The 7204-nt window shown below is 49.3% G+C and overlaps 1 long non-coding RNA gene across 1 annotated transcript; it reads right to left on the minus strand.

Moving 5' to 3' along the window:
* Window positions 1-8: 8 nt before the first annotated feature.
* On the minus strand, window positions 9-7122 carry LOC124232309 (uncharacterized). The gene is made up of 6 exons (XR_006886815.1): window positions 7030-7122; window positions 6068-6243; window positions 5032-5100; window positions 3976-4141; window positions 1450-1517; window positions 9-535 (listed from the first exon to the last, which is right to left on the minus strand). It is a non-coding gene; the product is annotated as an uncharacterized LOC124232309 (long non-coding RNA).
* Window positions 7123-7204: the final 82 nt, after the last annotated feature.

The following is a 7204-nucleotide window of genomic DNA, read 5'->3' on the forward strand; positions in this document are numbered from 1 at the left end:
TGCTTGAAATTAAGTCTGCTTGTTTCAAAATGATTGTTGTAGAGCTGTTACATTTGTCAGGATAACGCGCACCATGTCATGATGATCTTACAAATGCAAATGCAGTAAAATCCTCTTCTCTCTCGCCGATTATTATTAAAAAATTAATGATAATTACAATAAATGCATAATTTACAAAAGCCCTATATCTTTTCATAGGATTTATACATACAAGCATTACAGTACATTTGTTTGAAAGACTAAAATTAGATATAAGAACAGAATCGATTTGAAAGGATATTTATAGCCTGGATATGAAAAAGTAAGTAACTATATAAATGAAGTCATATGTTTACATAAATATAAGAAACATTAAATTCTAAAATATTTTCTCTATGGTATTCGTGAATTTTTCACTAATTAAAAACTCTGTAATAAAATATCTTAGGGTCCATATAACAAGTATCAACAGATTGCAGATCCACTGAATTCTGAAAGGCCGTCTTCGCCGGGTCCCGAGCGCTGCACGGTCATCTGTAGAAGTAGTGTGGGTAAACTGGAAAGGAAGCGCAAACAGGACAATCAGCCTCAGGACGGGCCGCCCGGCGCACACCTGCGTCCTGAGGCCCAGCCCTGCCTCCCTGCCCCTTGCGCTGTAGCTGCTTGAGAACTGAGATGAAACGTCAAGGAGTACGCGTATCAATGAGAAAATTCCTTGCTGACTTCCTTTTGGCGTATGTCTAAAAGTTACCAATTAAAAAGATTAGGAAACCAATCAAACCTTCTGGCGGAGACGTGAAAAGTGGAGAGCGGAACAGAGCCCCCGGCCCAGGTGCCACGAGCAGGGGCTGGGCTCCCAGCCCCACATCACCCCTTCAGCGTGAGCGGGCTGCTCGTAACTGCACCCCTGCGATGGCAACGCAGCTGTGTGTTTAAAACCACCCGCGAGGCCCTCAGGGTTCACGACAGCGTGGCCCCAGGAAACCTGGCTGTGCGGGGTGCGGCTCATTCAAGAACGTCTATTTCTAAGAAAGCCAGCGGGCGCCGCTGACCTGGGAGCGACACCAGCGCGGATGCCAGGGTCAAGGCGGAGAGCCGCCGTGCCGGGCGCTCTCAACCACGGGTGGCCGCCAGCCAAGAGCTGAGCCGGTGAGCTCCTGCCACGCGCTGCTCTCCTGCCTCCCCACCCCCAAAAGACATTACCAGATACTGAAAAGAGTCCAGCACTTTCAGTTTTAAGGAAAAAATGCAAATACACTTTTTTGCTTAACAAATGAGGATACACGAACCCCTCTGTGACCAACTGTGAGCATACAGAACACCAAAACCACGTAATGGGTGCAGCCGGGCTTGCGTGCGTGTTCCTAAAGGCCTGGAGGAACGGAAACGGGCTCTCCGGGCCAGGCAGCGTCCCCGTGCGGTCACCCGGCCGCCTCTGTGGCCTCCGGGCACGCGGAGCCCTCTACTCACCACGGGGCTTCAGCAGGAGTAAGTCCTGACCGTGGCGGCGTCCAGCCTCTGCGCTCCCGACACGCTGCCTGCTCCGACACCGGGGAGGAAGCGTGCAAACACAGCGTGCGGTTAGTCTTCAGACGTCACACGGGGCACACGTACACACACATCTGCACACCTACAACAGCACCTACTGAGGGCTCCCAGGGAAACTTCTAGATGGGAGCGGATGAGCCAGGGAAAGAGAACCTAAGTGTCACCAGGAGGGGGTTCTCTTCAGCCCCCAGCAGCCCTGGGAGCCACTGGCAGCTAATCTCACGACAGCAAGGATGCCTCAGATGATACAGACTTCGTGATGTCCTCTGTGTAAGTGACAACTACTTCAGCTGGTAACTTTGTTTCTCCTGAAACTCTCTAGATTTGCAGAGCAACTAGACTTTTCTTCGGGGCCTAAACATGATATCCCCAAGGCCGGGGTGAGGTAGATAACCCGGGGCAGCGCTAGACACCACGGGGTGCAGGTGACCGGAGTCAAACGCAGGCCTGGCCTGACGGGAGACGCGCCCTCGGGCCACCTGCCCTCCACGACCGTCTGAGGGAGCGTCCAGGGCACTCCTCCCCAGGGCCTGGCTGCAGGGGGTGGGTAGAGGACAATGACTCATCTAAGAACACTAAAACCCAGTCGCAGTTTCTGCCGGAAGTGATGTGTACCACTGATGCCTTGTTCCTGTCGAGAAACACACGGCACGGCCCAAGAGGTGAGCCCGCCTCTCCCTTGCAACCTGGACAGGAAATGTGCGAACACCTGGAGCAGATATTCCCGACTGCCAATTACACAGTTTGTGTTCCCACGGGTCCAGCAGGAACACGTTTTATCAAGAATGTGCCGTGGTTCCAGAAGAGATGGCACGACAGCTGGCACTGTCGGTGAGCATGGGTCATCTTTCCAAATCCTGACCCTGAGGTCCCAGGAGGCCAGCTGCAGCTTCCCCGACGCCCCTTATTTAAGAAGGCATTGAGCAGTCCACTCTCCCGGGGTTCGGCCTCAGTTTTCCTACAAGGGTCAACAGCCGTCTTCCATATAATATATTCCCTACACCTCACTCTAGGCTTATTTTTAATTTATCTGAACTCTAATCTAAATGTCGCCGTCAATACTGAACACGGGAAGTGTGACTGATTCTGAGGAAACTGGGCACGAAGCTGTGAAGAAAATCAGAAGGCGCTCCAGCAGCCTATTCAATAAGTGGAGGGCCAAGTTACCGTTAGAGTTATACAAATTACCTCATGCTCCTTGGAATAAGAATGCTACTGAAGACATTGCTGCTCTTGCCCCATTAACCAGATCACTGAGCTCTGCAGAGAGATGCAGGCTTCCAGCAGCAGTGCTGCCCTGGGGGCCATCTCACCAAGCGTCCGGCTGAGCGAAGGCTTTACACACACACGCTTTTCTCTCATTTTGATACAGGCAAGTGAGAGCCAAACTCACAAACCTACGTATGGGAAGGGCTAAGAACAGGGAAACTTGTAAAAGCCACCTCAGGACAATTTTTAAAAGCGCTTCCTTTCCCATAGCCGATCCATCGGCCACAGAGACGAGAACGAAGTCCTTCGTAACGGGAGTGCAGCTACAATGGCCCCAGCGGCCAGCACCACACGGGACCAGGACGCGCAGACGCCTCCTACGAGCCTGACGAGGAGCAGCCATTTCACTGCCACAGCCGCTGAAGAGGACATGGCTGTACGACGACGGCCCTACAGACAGGGAGACTGAGGCACAGTGCTCGAGGCTGTGCCCCTCCTCAGCGGCAGAGCCAGGGTCCACCGAGGCCATCTGCCCTTGATCCTGTCATCGTGGGGGCCGCGGTCAGAGCCGAGAGGTCTGTCAGTAAAGCGCGGCCAACTTGTCATCAGCCGTGTCCTCCAAGCAGAGTGGCGGTCAAAGGGAAAACTGCAAGCTCCATCTGGAACCCTGACTGCAAGGCTCGTGCGCTCCCAGGGCCCACCGCGCTCCAGTGACGACCTGCCCAGGCTCACCTTCTTCCTCCTCTCCGTCCTTATGGTGCGCAGTGACAGGGACCAACGCCAGCAGGGGTGGAGGGAGGAAAGGGAAGGCTCAGAGAGGGGGAAACTGTGTTCTCTAAGATGGACTCAGTCACCTCTCCAGGGGGAGAGACGTCCCAGGAGCACCCGGCGTGGCCCGAGAGCTGCTGCACCACCTTCCGGCAGAGCCTTCCAGGGCTGCCTGCCACACACACAGGCTACAGGACGTCCACTCAGCACACCGAGAACACACGCGACGCTCAGCTTTATTAGTTGGAAGGATATGCTAAGATTCAACCAGACAAGACTCTAAAAAACCTACATTATTGTTAAACTGTTATGCACAGATGTTAGGATTCATTTTAAAACACTTCACCTAGGCATGCACCAGTACTCAATGCCTTGTAACACATCCAAGAGGCCATTCTGGATCACTGTTAACATTCCAGCCACAAAGCTGCTCATGCCGCCCACAGCGGCTGGCCGCCCCTGCACACCTACCGTCCAGCTGCGTCTTCTTTGGCTGCATGGAGGGTGAGGACAGAGAGGAGGTGACCCAGAAGTTGGCGGGGAGAGTCTCTGCGGACCCAGCAGCTAAGCCACGAACATCCTTTGGTCTAAATTTTTTTCTCCAAGAAGGTGCTCTCCTAAAGCTTTTATCATGGTCCTGGGAAATTAAAGGACAGAAAACAAGACTGATTTTAAAATAAAGGACAAAAATAGACAGTCAAGTTACCAGCCTTGAACCTGACTGCTGAACTTGTCACTGCATGTTTGTTCACACCTATTTAACCCGTTCCTGATAACCACAGGATCTACTGTCCCCACCGGGAACTTCTGAGAGTGACGGGCCCAGTAACACTATGTGGGGTCCTCGCTGGGCATCGATGAGGACGGCCCTGGGCCGCCCAGGTGCATGTGCCTCCTAGTGATCACCCCGTTTCCTTTCTTATCTTGGAGAAATCATCTTCTTGCCGTATAAGATAATACATTTTTATTTGTCTTAAAATAGTTTCCAAGCTGTAAGCAGTTCTGCCTTAGAGCCGGGGAAGAGCCAGCGAGTGCTCCTTTAGCTGTCCTCCTAGTCACCAGGCAAACTCACGTTTTCTTAACGTGCAACGAAGGAAAGAATAAAAACAGTGTGGGAACAAACAAGTCACGACTGTGTGAGGGGAAATTAACATGTTGCGTTTCTCTAATCTCCTTCTAACAGGTTTCTCCAAAGCACAGGGACTCTGGATTGGGGTCAGACATCCAGCGGTCCCCAAACATAGCCCACGGACGCCATGCCTCGGCTGCCACCAACGTTGATGGGAACAACATTTTTGAGGGCTATCAAAACTTAAATAGCAAATATTTTAAAAACAGAAAACCTCAGACTGAAAATATGAGTTTCTTACTATCTCATTTGTTGACACATTTTTGAGAGCAAAGCTTAGCTCAGGAGGTAAAATCATCCCCACACTTAGAAGAGAGACTGCCGACGGGGCTCACGTGCGTATAAACAAATAATTCACACTGAATGCAAATTTAAAATTCATTAGGCTGAAAACTCACTTCATCAAACCTTCTGTCCGTCCCCATGACCAAAAGGTTGTTAAATTCTCTTTCCAAGACAGCGCGAGCCTGAAATCATAACAAAACAACAATACCGCAAAGCTTCATCAATCTAATCTGAAGGATGTTAGCATATCACAACTGTTTTTCAAATCAAGACTTTTAAAAAGCTCAGGCTATAAACACCTTGAGCCATGACAGCATTTAATTTAATTAAATTAATTAATTTATTTGAGGAAGATTAGCACTGAGCTAACATCAGCTGCCAATTCTCCTCTTTTTTGCTGAGGAAGACTGGCCCTGAGCTAAAATCCATGCCCACCTTCCTCTATTTTATATGTGGGACGCTGCCACAGCATGGCTTGCCAAGTGGTTCCACGTCTGCACCCGGGATCCGAACCGGTGAACCCCGGGCTGCCGAGAAGCAGAATGTGCGCACTTAACCGCTGCACCACCGGGCCGGCCCCCACAACCACATTTTAAATTAGGGGATTCCTGCGGAGCCCACGGATGGGCTTTCAGGGAAAGGGACCCATGACCGCTGGCAGACTATCTACGAAAGTGTGCTCTGCGGGTTGGGGCTGGTGGGGGGATGGGGGGTATTGGCAAAAGACATACAATCTTCTGTAGAAGAAGAATAAATTTCCTGATTCTCAGGTGAGCTCGTGTGTCAAAAAGAATCACACAGGGCAATAGAAACAAAATTAACAGAATCTCCATCGGTGTACCTATGAGTATTTCTCGTTCCACGTAAGAACTAAATACATGTCGTCACTCCTACGAGCATATGGACTTGAACGAAGTTTCCCCTTGTTTTTTTTATTGCAAGATTCTCATGCTGGCGACAGGAAATGGAAGGACAGGCAAAAATAATGAAGAATTAAGCATTGCTGGTTTGGAACCAGTATTTTGTGGCTTAGGGATAGTTGTCTGAGGTACTGTGAAGTTTTGTGTCCACTCAGTTAACCAGCTAGACGTCTCCATCAGGAGACCTGACTGAACGCTGAGTGAGAGCCGGGCCGGCTCTGCAGCATACCTGTGTGTTCTGCGTAGGGATCTGTAACAAGAGCGCCAGTGCGCTGAAATCGAAGGTTTCATCTAAGGCCACAAGTGCACCGTGAACGCCACTCTCAACCAGATTGTTTGCATATTCTTTAAGACCAATTGAGAGGATCCAGCGAATCACTCGATCGTTGCTCCACACAAGCACGTCTACAGGTGAACAGAAACAATTAGAACGGCGTCTGCACAAAGCTGTCTTCATCATGCACACTTGTAACACAGCACACAGAAGGTGGGCAGGCAACCGCTGCTGCATTTAGAGGTCATGCCTCAGCCCTCCTCCATCGAAGGGAAACTGTCCCACTAGAACTCATGCTGCCAAAGAACCCAAGAGCAATGAAGTTCTTACGGACATTTATTTTCCAGAGAACAGAAAATGAGGAGGATCCAGGGTCAGAAACCAGAAGGACAGAGAAGAAGCTGAATGCCCACCAGGCACGAGCGCGCTTCCTCTACAGCCTTCAGAGTTTCTGAAACACTTTCTTTTCGTCAGAGAAGGGGTTGGCGCCCTGCTCGATTCAACACAAATCTCTCATTTGTAATCTTGAAGCTTGTTTCCTTGAAGCCTTTTTTGTTGTCTCATTTTAAAAAGAGAGAAACTTAAAGATACTCTCCAGCATATTAGAGACTGGGGGGAAGATCTTACACCACACGAAGTGATCCATTATTAAATTCGCTCTAGTAGAGATCTAAAAATAGCCGCTCCATGAAAATATCTCCGGATGCTCACCAATCACTTCCAAAGACAACTTTTGTCAACTATAAAAAGATTTAAAACAGATACAGAAAACAGACAAAACTGATTTACACATTTTATTTCCAATGCCCTTTTATACTATACACACACACACACTATATATATAGTATAAAATATACGCACTACATATATAGTATAAAGTGTGTATATATATATATATAGTATAAAAGCTGGCTTACGGTTTTTCTTGTGATTCACGTTAGCTCAATCATGACCAGACTATCCTTTAAACGGGCTGTGTCCTCAACCAGTTTTGTCTTTAGTTTCTTTCTTTGTAAAACCTGGGGAAGAAGACAGCACTCACACGCACGGGGTTGTGGGAAGGATTAAATAATTAACCTCTGAAAGTGCTTC

Source organism: Equus quagga, unplaced genomic scaffold, assembly GCF_021613505.1.
Source record: "Equus quagga isolate Etosha38 unplaced genomic scaffold, UCLA_HA_Equagga_1.0 HiC_scaffold_4462_RagTag, whole genome shotgun sequence".
Classification (NCBI taxonomy): domain Eukaryota; kingdom Metazoa; phylum Chordata; class Mammalia; order Perissodactyla; family Equidae; genus Equus; species Equus quagga.